The sequence below is a fragment of the Gorilla gorilla genome, chromosome 2, assembly GCF_029281585.2.
Source record: "Gorilla gorilla gorilla isolate KB3781 chromosome 2, NHGRI_mGorGor1-v2.1_pri, whole genome shotgun sequence".
Lineage (NCBI taxonomy): Eukaryota > Metazoa > Chordata > Mammalia > Primates > Hominidae > Gorilla > Gorilla gorilla.
The window spans coordinates 148689396-148709048 of record NC_086017.1 but is presented as its reverse complement, the minus strand read 5'-3'; the positions used below and the strand labels follow the sequence as shown (position 1 = coordinate 148709048).

At 40.3% G+C, this 19653-nt stretch overlaps 1 pseudogene; it reads left to right on the top strand.

Moving 5' to 3' along the window:
- Positions 1-2970: 2970 nt before the first annotated feature.
- Positions 2971-9455, top strand: LOC101142604 (mitochondrial carrier homolog 2-like; annotated as a pseudogene).
- Positions 9456-19653: the final 10198 nt, after the last annotated feature.

Genomic DNA, 19653 nt, shown 5'->3' with positions numbered 1-19653 from the left:
AGGTCTTCTCTACACTGTTTGTTCTAGTTAGCCATTTGTCTAACCTTTTTTCAAGGTTTTTAGCTTCCTTGTGATGGGTTTGAACATGCTCCTTTGGCTCAGAGAAGTTTGTTATTACCGACCTTTTGAAGCCTACTTTTGTTAATTGATCAAAGTCATTCTCTGTCCAGCTTTGTTCTGTTGCTGGCAAGGAGCTGTGATCCTTTGGAGGAGAAGGGGCGCTCTGGTTTTTAGAATTTTCAGCTTTTCTGCTCTGGTTTCTCTCCAACTTTGTGGTTTTATCTACCTTTGGTCTTTGACGTTGGTGACCTATAGATGGGGTTTTGGTGTGGATGCCCTTTTTGTTGATGTTGATGCTATTCCTTTTCATTTGTTAGTTTTCCTTCTAACAGTCAGGTCCCTCAGCTGCAGGTCTGTTGGAATTTGCTGGAGGTCCACTCCAGACCCTGTTTGCCTGGGTATCACCGGCGGATGCTGCAGAATAACAAATATCGCAGAACAGAAAATATTGCTGCCTGATCCTTCCTCTGGAAGCTTCATCCCAGAGTAGCACCCGCCTGTATGAGGTGTCTGTCAGCCCCTACTGGGAGGTGTCTTCCAGTTAGGCTACATGGGGGTCAGGGACCTACTTCAGGAGGCAGTCTATCCATTCTCAGATACACCCGCCTGTATGAGGTGTCTGTTGGCCCCTACTGGGAAGTTTTTCCCAGTTAGGGTACACGGGGGTCAGGGACCCACTTGAGGAGACAGTCTCTCCATTCTCAGAGCTCAAACACCATGCTGGGAGAACCACTGCTATCTTCAGAGCTGTCAGACAGGGACATTTAAGTCTGCAGAAGTTTCTGCTGCCTTTTGTTCAGCTATGCCCTGCCCACAGATGTGGAGTCTATAGAGGCAGTAGGCCTTGCTGAGCTGCAGTGAGCTCTGCCAGTTAGAGCTTTCCCGGCCACTTTGTTTACCTACTGAAGCCTCAGCTATGGCAGACGCCCCTCCCCCAGCCAGGCTGCACCCCCGCAGGTCTATCTCAGACTGCTGCACTAGCAGTGAGCAAGGCTCCGTGGATGTGGGACCCACTGAGCCAGGCATGGAAGAGAACTTCCTGGTCTGCCGGTTGCTAAGACCATGGGAAAGTGCAATACTGGGGCAGGAGTGTCCCATTTTTTTCACGTACAGTCTGTTAAGGTTTCCCGTGGCTAGGAAAGGAAATCCCCCGACCCCTTGTGCGTTGGAAATCCCCCGACACCTTGCCCTGCTTCAGCTCGTCCTCTGTGGGCTGCACCCACTGTCCAACCAGTCTCAATGAGATGAACCAGGTACCTCAGTTGGAAATGCAGAAATCACCCATCTTCTGTGTCGATCACCCTGGGAGCTGCAGACTAGAGCTGTTCCTATTTGGCCAACTTGGAACGGGGGACAGAGTGAATTTAATATATGAAAACAATGGCATTCCAACCTAGTGGAAAAGAATAGTTTCTTAATAAATGGTACTGGAACAATTGGCAATCCATATGTGCCATTTTGGATTATAATCCGCATAATCCATCAATAATAAGTTAGATGTCTCTATAAAAATTTCAGATGTATGAAAGATAAGTGGGAAAAAAGATTTTAAAATATTAGAAAACATAGGAGATTACATGTGCAACTTTAAGGCTGAGGATACCATTTTCACCAACATAGCAAACTCAGAAATTATAAAATAATAGAGGAAGCTAATTGACTATATAAAGAATTTTCAGGGAGAGTAACTTAATATGGTTGAGTAGACACGGTCAGGAGAAACATTTGCCACTGATGGATCAGGACATCAGGCAGACTGGGCGCACTTCTAGCAGACCTTCAGAGGGAAGATATTGAGAGTGAATGGAGGGAAGATACAGATGCTAGGCTGAGGGGAGGTGAAGCTTGGAACAGCACTGGGACTCGTTCCTAGTCCCCAACAACTCTTGGGGAATAAGTGAGTTGAACAGGCAAGGAGCAACCCACTCTTGCCACAGGTATCTATAATCGTGGCAGCAGGAGATGCCATGATCCCCATGGACACTTGAGCTGGCAGAGAGAGCTGCTTAGAGAAGTGGTAGGGGCAGAACTCCAGCCTATGTGGAGCCCAGAGGGCTTGGTATGGGAGCATCTGCAGTGGAGCACAGCCAGGGATGACCATCCCCAAGGCTCACCTTGTTCCCCTAGGAGACCTTAGCCCAAGGGGAACTGTTAGACCTTAACAGTGCAGGGCAGTCTTGCCCTTGAGATGGGGCTGGTCTGACCTGAGCACCCTTTGGTCTGCTGGTCTCTCTTGGGGCCACAGCATGGCTGCACCTGCTTGCAGTGCAGCCTTGGATGCCCACATGGTGTGCCTTTTGGGGGGCTCCCAGCATAGTTCCTGCACTGGTAGATTGTGACTTACTGGCAGAGAGCTTCAGTAGAGCAGCACCAGTCTGCTTGCACCCTTCCCCAGCTGCAGCCTCCCCCATGCCACTTTGCCTGTATGCAGTCACCTATAGCCAATGCCCAAATTGTTTTGCCAGCACGAGTGTGCAGGGGCAGACATTGCCTCCACTTCTCTACCAGTGTGTGGGAGCATATAGACCCTGCCGGGCCACTGATGCCAGCATGAGTGCACCTTGCCCCCCATCCCCTGCACTGTGCTGGCATTGCCATCAGAGCATTTGCAGGCACACAGACAGAGAGCCCTACACTTGCTGGCACCCCACACCTTCATCAACACTGCTGCCAGGGTGAACTATGCATGGTCACCAGTGGACTCACCCTGCACCCTGTGCTGCCACAGCTGCCCACATGAGCATGCACATAGAAGGCACACATAGTCCTGTGCCCACCAGTGCCCCACTCCTGTGCTAACACTGCCACTGGTATGAGTGCACGTGTGGATGCTGGAGGGACATTCTGGCCCTTCCCCTGTTCTTTGTTGCCGTTGCTGCCACTGCCGATGCTGCCTTTGCAAACACCCACATGGAGGCCAGCACCCCTGCAACCACCAACCCCCTGCTGCAGCCAAAAAGCATGTACCCAACCACACTGCCATTGTTGCTGGCATGTGCAAATGAGGACAGGTCCTACTGCCACTGCTCTGTGAAGCACTTTGGCCAGCACCACCTATTGGAATGTCGTGGCCAGTGGACCAGGAATACGTTGGCTCCTTCAGTGCAGCAGGTTCCTAAACATGAGGGGCTAAAAACAAAGTCAAGGGCCCAATACCAGGCTCCCAGAGTTAGAACAAGCAGTCCATGAGTCCTGAGCTAAGCATTGGCCCCTGAAAATCTTCCAGCTTATGCCACAATCAACCTCCAAGGACATCAAATAGAATAAAAAAAATCCAAAGGACAGCAACTTCAAAGACTGAAGGAACATCAGCCTACGAAGATGACAAAGAACCCACATGAGAACTCTGACAATTCAAAAAGCAAGAGTGTCTTTTTTTTTTTTTTCCACAGAGTCTTGCTCTGTCACTCAGGCTGGAGTGCAGTGGCAGAACCATGGCTTACTGCAACCTCCACCTTCTAGTTTCAAATAATTCTCATGCCTCAGCCACCTGAGTAGCTGGGACCACATGCATGTGCCACGAAACCTGGCTAATTTTTGTATTTTTAGTAGAGACAGGGTTTCAGATGGGTTTTTGCCATGTTGGCCAGGCTGGTCTTGAACCCCTGACCTCAAGTGATCTGCTCATCTTGGCATCCCAAAGTGCTGGGATTACAGGAGTGAGTCACTGTGCCCAGTGAAGCATGTCTTCTTACCTGCAAACAACCACACTAGTTCCCCAGCAATGGTTCTTAACCAGGTCAAGGTGGCTGAAATAACAGTAATAGAATTCAGAATATAGAAGGAACAAAGATCACTGACATGCAGGAGAAGGTCAAAACCCAATCCAAAAAGTCTAAGAATTACAATAAAATAATACAGAAGCTGAGAGATAAAATGGCCATTATAAGAAAGAACAAAAGTGATCTGATAAAACTGAAAAAACACACCATAAGAATTTCATAATGCATTTGCAAGTATTAACAGAACAGACCAAGCTGAGGGAAAAATCTCAGAGCATGAATACTGGCTCTCTGAAATAATCAGAGAAAAATAAAAAATAATAAAGAAGAATGAACAAAAAATCTCCAAGAAATATGGAATTATGTAAAGAGATCCAATCTGTGATTCACTGGTGTCCCTGAAAGAAAGGGAGAAAAACCAAGCAACTTGGAAAACATATTTGAGGATATCGTAACTGAAAATTTCCCCAACCTTGCTAGAGAGGCCAATGTTCAAATTCAGGAAATGCAGAGAATCCCTGTGAAATACTAAATGAGAAGACCACGTCTAAGACACATAGACATCAGACTCTCCAAGATTGCAATGAAAGAAAAAATGGTAAATCAACTAGAGAGGAAGGGCAGGTCATCTACAAAGGGAACCAACCCATCAGGCTAACAGCAGACCTGTCAGCAGAATCCCTATAAAGCAGAAGAGATTGGGGGCCTATATTAAGCATCTTTAATTAAAATAATTTTCAACCAAGAATTTCATATCCAGCCAAACTAAGCTTTATAAGTGAAGGACAAATAAGATCATTTTCAGACAAGCAAATGCTAAGGAAATTTGTTACCACCAGACCTGCCTTACAAGAGGTTCTAAAGGGAGTGTTAAATATAAAAAGACCATTATCAGCCACTACAAAAACACACTTAAGTATATACACCAGTGACACTATGAATAATCACACAATCAACTTTGCATAATAACCAGCTAACAACATGATGACAGGATCAAATTCACACATATCAGTACTAACATTGAATGTAAATGGGATAAATGACCCCAATTAAAAGCCACAGAGTGGCAAGTTGAATAAAGAAGCAAAACTCAAGGTTTTGCTGTCTTCAAGAAACCCATCTCACATGTAATGATACCCATAAGCTCAAAGCAAAGGGATGGAGAAAAATCTACCAAGCAAACAGAAAAAAGCAGATATTGCTGTTCTAATTTCAGACAAAACAGACTTTAACAAAGATCAAAAAAAGACAAAGAAAGACATTATATAATGGTAAAGGGGTCAGTTCAATAAAGGGGTCAATTCAACAAGAAGACCTAACTGCCCTAAACATGTATGCACCCAACACAGGAGCACTCAGATTCATAAAGCAAGTTCTTAGAAATCTAAAAAGAGATATAGGTAACTACACAATAATAGTGGGAGACTTTAATACCTGACTGACAGTTTGGGGCAGAGCATTGAGACAGAAAACTTACAAAGATATTTGGGACCTTTACTCAACACTTGACTAAATGGACCTTATAGACATCTACAGAACTCTCCACCCAAAAAACAACAAAATGTACATTCTTCTTTCCTGCACATGCCACATACTCTAAAGTCAACCACACAATTGGGGCTAAAACAATATTCAGTATATTAAAAAAAGAAATCACAGCAACCACACTCTTGAACCACAATACAATAAAAATAGAAATAAATGCTAAGAAAATCTCTCAAAATGATACAATTAAATGGAAATTAAACAACCTGGGGCCTGAATGACTTTTGGGTAAGCAATGAAATCAAGGCAGGAATCAAGAAATTATTTGAACCTAATGAGAAAAAAAGATATAACATACCAGAATCTCTTGGACATAGCCAAGGCAGTTAAAAGGGAAGTTTATAGCACTATATACCCACATCAAAAAGTTAGAAAGATCTCAAATTAATGACTTAACATGACAACTGAAGGAACTAGAGAAGCAAGAGCAAATCAGCTCCAAATCTAGCAGCAGACAAGAAATAACAAAAATCAGAGCAGAGCCGAAGGAAATTAAGTCATGAAAAATCATACAAAAGATCAATGAATCCAGGAGCTGCTTCTTTGAAAGAATTATCAAGATAGATGGACCACTAGCTAGACTAATAAAGAAAAAAGAGAGAAGATACAAATAAGCAGAATCAAGGATGACAAAGAGGACATTACTACTGACCCCACGGAAATACAAAAAAAAAAAAACCCTCAGAGATTATTATAGTTTCAGTAGAAATGGTTTCAGTAGAACAAATAAGATCCTTTTAGACAAGTAAATACTAAGAGAATTAGGATTTTCTTGTCTGCAAAGAATCTTATTTGTCCTTCACTTATAAAGCTTAGTTTGGGTGGAAATGAAATTCTTGGTTGAATTTTTTTATGAACTCCTCTATTTCCACAAGCTAGAAAACCTAGAAAAAAATGGGTAAATTCCTGGAAACATACAACCTCCCAAAAAAAGAACCAGAAAGAGATTGAATCCTTGAATGGACCAATAATGAGTTCTCAAATTGAATCAGTAATAAAAAGCCTACCAACCAGAAAAAGCCCAGGACCAGCTGGATTCATAGCTGAATTCTACGAGAGGTATAAAAAAGAGCTTGTACCATTCCTACTGAAACTATTCTAAAAAATTGAAGAAGAAGGACTCCTCCCTAACTCATTCTATGAGGTCAGCCTCATCCTGATACCAAAGCCTGGCAGAGACACACACACACACACACAAAGAAAACTTCAGCCAATATTCTTGATGAACACAGATGCGAAAATACTCAGCAAAATACTGGCAAACTGAATCCAGCAGCTAATTAATGTGATGCACTTATATAAAAAGAACTAAAAGCAAAAACATATGACCATTCTCAATGGATGCAGAAAATGCTTTCAATAAAATCCGACATCCCTTCATGTTAAGAACCCTCAGCAAACTAGGCATTGAAGGAATATACTTCAAAACAGTAAGAGCCATCTATGACAAACCCACAGCCAACATCATACTGAACAGGCAAAAGCTGGAAGCATTCCCCTTGAAAATCAAAACAAGACAAGGATGTCCACTCTCACTACTCTCATTCAACCTTGTACTGGAAGTCCTAGCCAGAGCAACCAGGCAAGAGAAAAAAAATAAGAGGCATCTAAAAACAAAAACAGGAAGTCAAATTATCCCTGTTTGCAGACTACATGATTCTATATCTAGAGAACCCCTAGTCTCTACCCAGAAGCTCCCTGATCTAATAAACAATTTCAGCAAAGTTTCAGGACACAAAATCAATGCAGAAAAATCAGTAACATTCCTATACACTAACAATGTCCAAGCTGAGAGCCAAACCAAGAGTGCAATCTCACAATAGCCAGCCACAAAAAGAATAAAATACCTAGGAAAATAGCTAACCAAGGGGGCGAAAGACCTCTACAATGAGAATTACAACACATTTTTCAAAGAAATCAGAGATGACGAACAAATGGAAAAATATTCCATGCTTATGTATAGGGAGAATCAATATTGTCAAAATGGCCATAATGCCCGAAGAAATGTGCAGATTCAATGATCCTATTCCTATCAAGCTACCAATGACATTATTCACAGAACTAGAAAAAACTATTTTAGAATTGATATGTAACCAAAAAAGAGTCCAAATAGCCAAGGCAATCCTAAGCAAAAAGAACAAAGCTGGAGGCATCACATCACCTGACTTCAAACTATACTATAGGGCTACAGTAACCAAAACAGCATGGTACAGCTACCAAAACAGACACACATACCAATGGAACAGAATAGAGACCCCAGAAATAATGCCATATACCTACACCCATCTAATCTTTGACAAAATTGGCAAAAACAGCAATGGGGGAAACATGTTCTATTCAATAAATGATGCTGGGATCACTGGCTAGCCATATGCAGAAAATTGAAACTGGACCTCTTCCTTTTACCATATATAAAAATCAACTCAAGATGGATTAAATGCTTAAATGAAAATCTGTAAAAACCCTAGAAAATAACCTAGGAAATACCATTCTGGATATAGGCCCCTGGCAAAGATTTCATGATGAAGATGCCAAAATCAATTGCAACAAAAGCAAAATTTGACAAATGGGACCTAATTAAACTAAGGAGCTTCTGCACAACAAAAGAACTCTCAAGAAAGTAAACAGACAACCTACAGAATGGGAAAAAACATTTGCAAACTATGCATTCAACAAAGGTCTAATATCCAGAATCTACTAATATAAGGAGCTTGAACAAATTTTACAAGCAAAAAACAACCCAATCAAAACTAGGCAAAGGACATGAACAGACACTTTCAAGAGAAGCCATACATGCAGCCAACAAGCATATGAAACAATGCTCCACATCACTAATCGTTAAAGAAATGCAAATCAAAAGTACCATGAGATACCACCTCACACCAGTCAGAATGGCTATTAATAAAAAGTCAAAAAATAAAGATGCTGGTGAGGTTGTGGAGAAAAGAGAATGCTATGTACTGCTGATGGGAGTGTAAATTATTTTAGTCATTGTGGCAAGCAGTTTGGTGATTTCTCAAAGAACTTAAAATAGAACTACCATTCAACCCAGAAATCCCATTATTGGGTATATACCCAAAGGAATATAAGTTGTTCTGCAATAAAGACACATGCACACATATGTTCTTTGCAGCACTCTTCACAATAACAAAGACATGGAATCAACCTAAATGGCCATCAATTGTAGACTGATTAAAGAAAATGTGATACATATACACCATGGAATACTACACAGCCATAAAAAGAACAAGATCATGTCCATTACAGCAACATGGATGGAGCTGGAGGTCATTATCCTAAGCAAATTAACACTGGAATAGCAAACCAAATACCACATATTCTCACTTATAAATGAGAGTTAAACATTGAGTGTACATGGACACAAAGAGGGAAACAACAAACACTAGGGTGTACTTGAGGTAGTGGGTGGGAGGAGAGTGAGCATCAAAAAACTACCTATTGGGTACTATGCTTTTCACCTGGGTGACCAAACCCCATGATATGCAATTTACCTATATAACAAACCTTCACATTTACTCCTGAACCTAAAAGTTAAAAAAAAAAGTCTCATCTTCCTTTGACATAGTTAACAAGGAGACCACTTAAGATATGATCACTCATTCTGCTTGTACCCTCATCACACACTTCTTCTATATGATTACTCTGAGATCTATGGTACAAGTCATTGGCAGAGAATCCAAGTACTGTGGACTTTGTGACTCCTTGGTAACCACCTATTGGGTAGAGAGCATCCTAGGATTTTCCATGGGTCTTGTTCCTTGCCTCCTGGGTGACGTAATTTCTTTGTGGATGTGTAACTCACTGGCCTACCTCATCAATACCTGGACAGGGTTTCTATCAGGAATGAAATGCAGAGTTATTCTCAAGCTGTCACAAGATTTTTTTGCTAGTATGTTGACCTACCTCTTTGTACTTGTCTCCAATCTTATGGCTTTCAACCGCTGTGGTGTTGCTGGTGAATGCCCTCCTTACTCTCCAAGATATTCTTCTTCGATAGATTATTGGTGCATGCTACACAAAAAGGGAAATATGAACCGAGGAAATAGCTTGTTTTTCTGGAAGATCCCTTTTGGGAAGACTTATTCTTGCCTGACAATGTTAATTTGAAGATGTAAGGCAGGAACACCGACTTTTCTGTAGTCCCAGATGCACAGAATTAAGGGAGAGAGTGTGGATTTATTTATATTGTGGCACAATTTTTAAATAATCATTTAATTTGGGGAAAAATTTTTAAAAATCCTTAATTTATTTAAACAAAAAGAAAATGCGCATGCAGTTATTTCCCTTTGTTATTTGGGAGTATAGCGGAGGTAAGGAATTTGTAGGGAGGGAAGAGGTAATCAAAGAGTAAGAGATTACATAACAATGTCATAATAAAAAATAGTATGTAGCATACCCAATTTAGTTAAAATGCATTAAGATATGTATTAAAAGATGGCCACAAAATTTTTGTTAATGATAGATTCCTCAGAAGTTTGTATTTCATGTGATTTTTTCACTTATGTCCTTATACTTTTGTATATTGCTCATTTTTTAAATTATAAAGATGTATTATTTATTTAATTAGAAATAGAAGTTTCACTGTAATAAAAATGAAACAAAATGCATTCGTCAACTCAAAGGAATTTATTTTAAAAATCTGACATCCAGTGAGAAGGTGAAGACTTAGGGTTGCTGAACGTAGAGAACACCTGACGTAAATAGTGGGAGGAGGGCCGGGAACTCTTCCTGAGCCACAGAGAAGACACACCTAGAACTGACTTAGAATCAGTGAAAAAAAAAAATTTCAGCCATTCATCTTGGGGTTGGGATCAAGACAAATGCTGTGAGCAGGGAAATAATTCTTTAAGTCCTAAAGTAGATGTAAGCCATTGCTTGGTTTATCTTCAACAGAAAATAACAACAAAACCCAAACTGTATAGTAGAGTTCCAATTCTGGAGCTGAAGACTTAGGAAATATTTTAAATAGCAAAATGTTTCAATGTACTTCTCTAGTTTTTAGATAAAAAGTCATTCAAAAGGAGAAATCAGAAAGTGAAGTATTTTGTCCCCATTCAAGGGGGCAAAAAGTTTAAACTAGTTATCATTTGGATAGAGGATGAAAGAACTGATTTCAGACTCTGTTTTTCCAATAGCACCAGCACCACCAGTAAGAAAGACATGATCAGTTCCCCAGAGATTGTGTCAAAGAAAAGTTGTACTCTTATATTCTGTAAGAATTGTTGCATTGAGATGATTTTCAAAGAAATTCCCAAGAAAGAAAAATCACAACATTCTGTTCTCAAGGTGATAAAGACTTGCTTCCCAGCCTGAACACTGGCTTTGGAATCAGGTACTTGGAAAGCAGTTTTATCTAAAACCTATTTCGCTTATCAAGTTAGGGTATGCAAGCTTTTTATTCTTTCTTACTCTTAGTTTTTTCATCTATAAAATGGGAGTGCTGATAATAACAAAGTGCAGAAAAGAATATGTACCTGACTTACTTTATGTGTATGTAGCATAATTCAAATGTAAGCGTAATCATGAAAATATTGATTAGAATAGGCAAAGTGCACAAATGTCACAACCAAAGTAACTTAAATAAATGTATTTTTTTCCCTCAAAAGCCATGATTATAAGCTACTTGAGATCACTGGGGAGACCTATTAAAATAAATAGCAACTGAGAAGATTTTAAATGTGGAGTCTTAAATCATGAAACACAGAGGAATGTCAGAAATAAGCTAGTTCAATGTGTTTATTTTACTAACACAACTAAGGCTGTGAAGGTAGTAAAGATAGTTGATCAAGGTTGAATGGCTTCTTGGTGATCATTTTGGGACTAAAATTCTCTTGACTCTCCACCTAGTGTTTTCCTCCTCACAAGTGAGAAAAAATTAACTGTCATAGAGACTCCCAACCCAACTGCAAGATGCAGCTTATAAAGTCTTTCTTGACTACTCCTCACTACCTCCCTATCCATAGAAGTGACCTCCACTAGTCTGATAGTTCTTTAGGGGCAGAAACCATGGTGTATCCATCTCTCTGGCTGAATACAGAGAGAGAGATGGTGTTTTCATCTCTCTCTCTCTCTCTCTCTCTCTCTCTTTCTTTCTCCTTTTCTCCCTTCCTTCCTTCTTTTATTTCTTTTTCACTCTCAGACTTCCACTAGTGCTCAGGATTCATGGAGCAGCATCAGGGGAGTAAGGAAAAGTCTGGAGCTCTCTGATCATTTCAGAGCCCTCTCCCGGGGCTCATGGGTTAGGGCAAACCACAAGCCCATGGCTGCTACACAGAAATATGGAGCAGCCCTTTTATTGATATGGAGAGGGTAACTATGATTTCTATTTCACTTTCTTGTAAGTCTTTGAAATGCAGGCCCAGATCTTGGCCAGGCAGGAAACCGCTCTGTTTGATAGAGTGAGTGGCAACGTGGGCCTTGTCTCTAAACTCCTTCTGCTTATGTAGGATGTGCCTGAATGTTCTGACAAAGTCAGGAGCTGCCTGGGCTGTGGCTGGGCTTTCAAAAACCTTCCAAAATCAGGCCTGAAAACCCTCAGGAATGTGAGATACATCATGAGCCATCACGTGGAGCTGGAAGAGAGGTGCATGTGGCAGCGCAGTGGAATATCCATCCTTATGTTCCCAGTGTTTTGCTGTAGCTGGCACATAGCTGGAGTTCAGCAAATGCCTTTTGGGTGAATGGCTGAATGATGGATATTTGGATGGATGAGATGAGTGGATGGATAAAGTTCTGCACTGCGAAGAGATTCTGTAAAGCTTTGTCTCACTTCAGGCCTGGTATGGTTATCCTTATTTGCAAAAATCCAAACTAGGACTTTATTTAGCCTTTGAGCATGTAGAATTTCCATTCTAGTAACAAAGTGTTTTCAACTGAAATAAAATTAGATAATAGGAGTATACTAAAGACCCTTTTCTAAATGTGGCCTACTTGACTATTTCCATTGCAGAAGCAACTGCTGTCTAAACAGTCTTGACTGAACTGAGGAACCCAGAAGTCTTAGTAGGCAAAATTAGTGCCTATTCTAGTTTTCTGCCTATTCATTTAGGAATATTTCTGTTACTTACAGAAAATATAAATATCTGTTCAATTCTGTCCTCATATAGTAACACACTTACATTCATTAATTTAAAAAATGTTTAGCCAAGCCCAGAAGATTCATTTGACTATTACTAAGCAATAGAGGAAAATGAAGATGGTGCCTGACAGCACACAAAGCTGACCCAAGCTGGCCCTGTGTCACAGAGGAGTTAGAAGACAACTCATATAGCAGTTAAGAAAGGACAAGAAAGCTCTTTTGATATCTCCTTATTTGGAATCCCAAAGCATATGACTCTAACACTGCTCTCTACTAAAGGACAAATGTAAGTTCCTAAGAGTCTAATATCTAGCTGAAATTGTAAATGAAATGTTGACTTCTTCTCAACCTCCAAGCCCAGTGTTACTTCCTGGAAGTAAGAACACAATGTAGTAAAGAAGATTTCCCCAACAGAGATGAATCAGGTTTGCTTCAGCCTATTAGAATAAGGAACTGTCTAACATTTGGGGCATCCAACAAAGGGGGGCTGCATTAGTCAGACTTTTCTAGGATATGCTGTGATAGCAAGTACCCGAAAATCCTGTCAGCCCTACAATAGGTTTTCTCTAGTCCAAGTTACTGGCCATGTGAGAGTTAGCTGTATCTTTATTCTAGGAGCAAGGGTAAAGGGGCAGCCCCTATCTGCAACATGCATGTCTAATAGCAGTGGAACAGAAAGATGAGAGAATGAAAACACGGCTCTGAAAGCATTTTCTCTGTAGTGGTCCATGTCTCTTCCTTTCATATATCTTTGGACAATGCAGGACCAAATGCAGGGCCAGGTTAAGCCAGGCCTTATGGGTTGACTTGTATCCCTCAAAAAACATATATCAAAATCCTAATGCCCAGTACTTCAGAATATGACCTTATTTAAAAGTAGGGCCATTGCAAATATAATTAATTAAGATAAGGTCATAGTGGAATAGGGTGGGCCCTTAATCCAATATGTCTGATTTCTTATAATAAAAGAAGAGACACAGACACAGAGGGAAGGCCATATAAAGTCAGAGACAGAGATTAGAGTCATGTTTCCACAAGCCAAGAAACACCTGGGCCTACCAGAAACTGGGAGAGGCAAGGGAGGACCCTCCCCTAGAGGCTTCAAATGGACCATGGCTCTGTTAACACCTTGATTTCAGACTTCTAGTCTCTAAAACTGTGACTGTGAGAGAATACATTTCTGTTGTTTTAAGTCACCCAGTTTGTGGTTCTTTATTATGGCAACCCTAGTAAACAAATATACCAGGCATCATAAGGGGACAGGGTGGGCCAGGAAAGGGCAAAGGGAGGGACCCAGTAAGAAGGGCCAGCAAATATTTAGATATAAATGCAACCTACGATGGGAGTCCAGTGCAGTCTTTAGCAGAGACCACCCATGACCACCCATGGTTGTCTGCCAAGACAGGGATCCTGCATTAGACAGGAACGGTGGTTCTTAACCATTGCTGGGCATTAGAATCTCCTGGGAAGCTTTGAAAATGCCCATATTTCAGATTCACCTTAAAAAATCTCCTACCTTCTGAGGTACTTGTTCATAGATTTGGAGCAGATTCTGGGAAGGTACATTTTGAAAATAAGCTCCCCAGGTTCCAAGAATCTGATGCATATCTCTGATTAAGAGCCACAGAGTAGAAGGCCAGTGTCTCCTCCAAAGTTCCTCACAATGCCAGGCTTCTAATGGTGGCTCTGGCTCAGGGTCAAGTGACTTCTTGGTGAGCTTGTTCTTTTGGTTTGCATTAAATGCATTGAAGATCTCATTGAAACTGCAAAGGCATAGATTTCTTTTTCAAACATTTAAAGTCCCAAGCTGTAGTCAGGGTTTCTAGAATCACACAACATTTGCTTTGATCCCAGAAGCTGGAAGGTGAGTGAAAGGACGGTTCCACAAATTTTTTTTGACTCTTCCAGGTAAAGCATGAAGGAAGGATGATCTATACAGCTCTTGTTTTGCTATAGGAAAACTACCTTTGGTGATAATTGTTGCTCTCAAAATATGTTTGTTATAGGTCGCATGTTTATCCCCACAAAGTTTGTATGTTGAAACTCTAAATTTCAGTGGGAAGGTATTAGGAGGTGGGCCCTTGGGAGAGGTAGGTTTAGATGAGGTCATGAAGTTGGACCCCCCTTAATGGGATTTAGTGACTTTATTTGGACACAGATAACTTCCTTTTTTAAGGGGGGAATTTGCATATGAAAGGGAGTCACTAGAAGCATCCTAATGCCACTGAAGATATAATTCAGAACTATGATTTGAATAAACAGTTGGAAATAACCTGCCAAGTTAGCCTCTCTCCTGTGAAGTGAATGAGAACAAGTCCTTTCCCAGCAAGTAAATCCTACATCACTTGCCTTAAACAGATTCTCTCCACTCCCACACCTTGAGAAAGAGCTTTCACTACCTTTCTGGGCTAGGCTGTGCATCTGGGATTATCAGCCAGATCTGGTGTCATAATCACTGAGGCCACCGTCAGAACATTCAGCCATTGGCACTGAAAGACAGTAGTCCGATTTCCCAACCTCATCCACTGTTCTGTAATTCCTCACTTCTAATTCCTTGACTATCTCCTGGAACTTTTCACTGTGCTCCACTTACTACATTCTCCCTTTCTCTCCTTTGCCCTGGGAGTCACAGCGGGCAACTTACCAACTCTCCATAAAGCCAGAAGAGGAATGTTAGCATTCAGTTCATGTTGCACTACTCTCTAAATCTTTCATCTTTCACTCTCTGATAAAAGATCTTCCTTTGAGGCTTTTGCCCTATTTAGTCTTGTTAACCTTTCTCAACCCAGTCATGTATTATTAACCATTCAGTCATTTCCCTTCACTCTCTTAAGACTGGCATTAGGCTCTTAGTTATCCTCTCCTCTTTCACTCTTGCTGATATCTGGGGAGATCCCAACATTTGGAATCTTCATCTGTCCAACAACCTAGCTTCACAGTTCCTTGTCTCAACTTCTGCTGTCCATCAATTGATAACTGTCACCCCAATCATACAAATATTAAAAGAGAGGCAAGAAAATAGCATCTAAAAGAAATATGGATAAAACTTATATTTTTTAATGAAAAAAATTAAGCAATAGAAGCAACTTGTCTCTTTCTTTGGAGGGAAGGGGATGGGTGCAGATAAAGACAGACTTATGAGGCTAGAAGGTGGAAAATAAAGAAGTATTGACAAATAATTTTTAACTTCTTTGCAAAATAAAAGACAAGATCATCTTCTGAGAGTGGGAGAAAAAATAGGTGGATTGAAGGTTTGTGGGGAGTAGCAATGGTTTGAAATACTGTAGGCAAAGAGCGTGAGCGAACAAACTATCAGAGAACTATTGTACAACTGCCAGCAGGGTGGGGGCCTGTTTTGATGGGGTGGTACCAATCTGCTCTATTAAGTGACTTCCTCTAGCAGGTGTAAAGAAAATAAATACTTGGCTTCGTGGAGGTCAGGTTTTTGTTGGAGAGTTATGAAATGGTTTCTTCCTTTCTTTTTTAAAAATTATGTATCCCCCATGACTAGCACGTGGTAGATAGGCAACAAATATAATCATCCTTGGTATCATGCAGGATTAGTGACAAGACCCCCCATAGGTACCAAAATTCATGGATGCTCAAGACCCTTATATGAAATGGTGTAGTATTGGCATATCATTTACACACATCCTTCTATATACTTCAAATCATCTCTAGATTACTTATGATACCTAATGTAATGTAAATGCTATGTAAATTGTTGATATACTTTAAATAATCTCTAGATTACTTATAATACCTAATATAATGTAAATGCTATGTAAATAGTTGTTATACTGTATTGTTTAGAGAATAATGACAAGAAAAAGTCTTTACATGTCCAGTACAGATGGAAGTGTTCACTTTTCTTTGAATATTTTTGGTCAGTGATTGAACCCAAAGATACAGAACTCACAGGTATGGGGTGCTGACTGTATATGAACATTTTTTCCACTGTACAAGACAGTCTATTTGAAACAGTGTTATTGCATGAAGGACCATGATATCTAAGCTGGCAAAGGAGGAAAATAAAGGGAGATTATTGATATATTGGAAAAAATATATGATTCAATATAGAGGACCCTGTGAGGTTGAAAAGGAAGAAAGAGAGAGAGCCAGAGACAGTCAGAGATGGACAGAGTCTTAAAAAAATTGTCTCACATAATTGTGAGTCCAAAATCTGCAGGACAGGCTTACAGGCTGGAAATTCAGGTAAGAGTTGATGTTGCAGTCTTGAGTTAAAAGACTGGAAACTGAGGCAGAATTTCTATGTTATGGTCTGGAGGCTTAATTCCTTCTTCTTTGGGGGACCTCAGTCTTTGCTGTTAAAGCCTTCAACTGATTGGATGAGGCCCACCCACATTATGGTGGGTAATCTACTCAAAGTCTACTGATTTAAATTTTAATCCCATCTGAAAAATACTTTCACAGCAATATCTAGGCTGGTGTTTGACCAAACAACTGGGCACCAAAACTTAGTCAAGTTGACATATAAAGTTAGTTATCACAGGTAGCAATGAAAGGAGACAAGATTGTAGTTAGAAAGTTGATGATTAAACTGGTGAATCTGGAGGCAGAGCAGTACAACAGAGTCCATGGAATGATAAATGTGGATAACTAGGGTGGCAAGAAGAAGATCACTGGTGATGTGAAGATCGAGCATAATGAGTCCAGCATAATGACTGGATTCACCCACTTGGACGATGAAATCTAGGATGCTGTCAGGTGAGACAGAGAGAAAAAATGTAAGCCATGAGATAGAATTTTACTGAATGATCAGTAGTGATTGGACGGAAGAAAGATAACCAAGAAAGTGAGAGAGGGTAATGTAGTCAAATGGCATGAACCCAGTGGAGAGGTCTCCAACCCTCTGCTCTACCATTGGGTGACCTTAAAGAAATCACTTAATCTCTGTGTGTCCGTGCTTCTTCAAATTCCAACTCTAGTTTAATATTCAAAGGCTGTTGTGGGAGTCAACTATAGTGGTCAATGGTAAAGTAGTTTGGAAAAGGCAGCCAAACCAGTCAGAGAGAAGTTAGGGTTTTTTGATATTTATAGTTATTAAGCACTGGAGTGTGTCTCCAAACAAATTTAAGGAATTTCTGGTTGTGATTTAAAGGAGTTGTGGTAGCCAACCTCCACCAGGACCCCCAAATGATCCTCATTCTCCTGGTACTCCCACCCTTGCATAGGGCCTTCCTGCATTTAACAGGGCTGACTTGTGCAACAAATAGAATGTAACTGAAGTGATGGTGTGTGACTTCCAAGACCAGGTCATAAAAAGCATTGTGGTTTCCTTCTTGCTCTTGGATCACTTACTTTGGTGGCCACCAGTCACCATGACATGAGGACACTCAAGCAGTTCTATGGAGAGACCTAGGCACAAAGAACTGAGGCTTCCTGATAACAGCCATGTAAGTGAACCATTTTGGAAGCAAATCCTCTAGTCCTGGTTAACTTTTCAGATGACTGCAGGCCCATTCAGTATCTTTACTGCAAGATGAGAAACCTTGAGCCAGGAACACTCCCATAAGCTATTCCCGAATTCCTGACCAACAGAAATTGTGAGTGAAAAATGATTATTGTTTTAACCTACTAAGCTTTGAGGTAATTTGTTATGTGACAATAAATAAATTATGTAAGAGATATTTGTTTCCATTGAATCTTAAACCTCTTTATTCATGCTTCCTACCTGTGTATAGACATGAAAGTAGATATTTTAAATGTATACTGACAGAAGTCTGGAGGCATCTTTTTGTTGTGAGGCATTGGGTGAATATCTTTTACGCCTTAGACTTTGGCTTACTCAGATGTAAAATGAGGGGTTGCCCTGATACTCTGAAGGTCCTCTCTAGCTGCAAACTCTGTGGGCAACCTCTTGAATGAGATAGTTGCTCACAAAACACACATAATCTCACTATGATGCTAAATTAAAGTTCAACAGACCAATTTCATTGACTGAATTTTCATAAAACTATTTTTTTCAGAGAGAATGCAGACTACAGCAAGTCAAAAAAGAACTGGAGAGAATATAGGGAATTCACTAATTCTAAATTTAATCTTCATAAAGAAGTGTCTCATGACACACCTCAAAATTGTGTTGCATATAGTTCTGCCATAGCAATATACTTGACAATATTTTTATGTTTCTGTTCCTTCTAGACTTGTTTCACTTTATAAATAATATTACATTTTACTAAATTAAATTTTTAGAGTTACTTCTATAACTATATCTCTCCAATAACTAAATGATTTGAAAATTGCAAAGAGTATATAACAGAATAGGTTATCTAGTATTTTAGATACTTAGAATATTCACACAGTGAATTTCAGCTATGATTAAATCCATCAAGTTCCCCCATTCGCTCATTTTAAAAAGGAGATTCAGCCATATTAAGTCAATTAAATTGCTTTTATGTTTATTTTATCCTCTGACCTAGATTCCTGTACTCTCCCATTGGCTTTAACTTTTTGTGGGACACTCTTGCACTGGAACTGATTTTTAGAGTATCTTTAGTGTGGCTAGTTGGTATTCCCAAGAAAGTAACAGACTCACAGTATTCCGTTTTACATTTTCCTAGTTATGGCGAGATTGTTCTTTTCCCAATCCCTCTTTATTTTTCCTCTTGACATAAAACATTTACACACGTCACTAATCTCCTCTACACAATTTATTACAAAGTAAGGGGAAATGGGGCCTCTGTCTTATTTATTTTTAGGATTGTGTAAGCATTTGCTCTTGTTAAATATTGCTATTAACTGACTATATTGGACACTTCTTAAACACCTTCAGGCCTTTAGCTATCTGCTCTGCCTCAGCTGCTATTTCTGCCTACCAGTCCCACTCAGAACCCACATTTCTCACTGTCTGAGGCCAACCAGTTGCTTGCCTGTGAATGCTGGCCCCTCTTACTTGGCAGCGGCTGTATGACCAGGCTAACCATGTCTGGTCTCTGTCATCACTTGTAACTTTAATGAAATGTCACACTACGGACATGGACAAGGAAGCCAGATTTTACAACCAGAAAGTCAAGTGTGGGGGTACAGGTGGGGTATGTGTGTGGTGGGGGTTATCTATCTAAAGGATGAAATTTGGCCAGTTGAAAACAGGTATTGTCAGGGAATCCACTGATAAATTTCTTCTCCTTTCTCCCTTTCATAGATTGGGCAAGGCACAACTTCTGGTGCTGCCCTGCATGGCTGTGCAGATGTCCCTGAAAGGTC